Raw genomic sequence first — 981 nt, 5'->3', positions numbered from 1 at the left:
CAGATGTTATTGGGGGGAACGTAAGGGTGGAGGGGCCTTGTTAGATGGGAGGGGGGGAGGGAGCTGTTTGGCGGGAGATTGTGTTAGCAGGTAGTAGGGGGTTGTTAGGAGAGAGTGAAAGAGGGTGGGGAGGGGGGCGCTAGCAGGGAGAGAGAGGCAGAGAGGCGTGTTCACGGGCGGCTGAGGGCGTGTGGGTGGCAGGGGGACCCGGAGCCAGGAAGCCCCACAGGATTGGCGAAAAGCACGGCGTGGTGGCTAAGGCAGTGGCCTACAGCGTGGTCTTTCCGTGTCCTCCTTTAGCGCCCTTTGCAGTTCTTCTAAGTCTCCTTTTTTATTTTTCCCTCTTCATGTTATCTTACCGCTGAACCTGTCTTCTTGTCTATCCCTTGTTGCTCGTTTTATTATCCACTTCGTCTTATAATTGTCACCTTTACATCTACCACAATTTTTGTTATCATTATTGCTATCAATATCATCACCACCCAATTACTTCGTCCCCTACTATCTGCTCCTACTCAGTAAACTACAAAATATCTATCCCGTTAACCACGTCACATCAAAAATAAACATTTCACACCCTCAACGAATTCGCATCTAACAACATATCTACCATGACTAACACAGTCATGTCAAAAGCCATGATAAACTGCAGGTCTAAATCTAGCCTTTATCCTAAATACCTAAGGAGCTATTTAACATCAGCATGCCAATACACATACCAACATACGATCGTCTAGCCTAATAGTTTCACAATCTAAGTGTATTATTTCAAGATCAACACCTAACGAAGGTCAATGTCAGTTTTGTCGTCTTGCGAGAGAGTAGGCACGTCATTCCTCAAGAGAAGGTCATTTTAGGCCGAGGCAAAAGAGGTGTTGGTGGGGCAACGCCAGAGTATTAATTTATACATTGTTAGTCCTACCTCTTTAGTAAAATACAAAGCACACTCCAGGAAGGTGTTATTACGGGCAGCCACAACAC

The 981-nt window shown here is 46.2% G+C and overlaps 2 protein-coding genes across 2 annotated transcripts in view; both read right to left on the bottom strand.

Moving 5' to 3' along the window:
• The window catches only part of LOC119591197 (FK506-binding protein 5-like), a gene marked incomplete at its 5' end in the record, with an annotated part of 7,017 nt that overhangs the window by 2,367 nt on the left and 3,669 nt on the right, over window positions 1–981 (bottom strand).
• LOC119591570 overlaps window positions 1–981 on the bottom strand; it is a 24,858-nt gene that overhangs the window by 23,719 nt on the left and 158 nt on the right. The gene's annotated exons all lie outside the window — the stretch shown is intronic.

Source organism: Penaeus monodon, chromosome 28, assembly GCF_015228065.2.
Source record: "Penaeus monodon isolate SGIC_2016 chromosome 28, NSTDA_Pmon_1, whole genome shotgun sequence".
Lineage (NCBI taxonomy): Eukaryota > Metazoa > Arthropoda > Malacostraca > Decapoda > Penaeidae > Penaeus > Penaeus monodon.
This window is presented reverse-complemented; position numbering and strand designations above follow the sequence as displayed.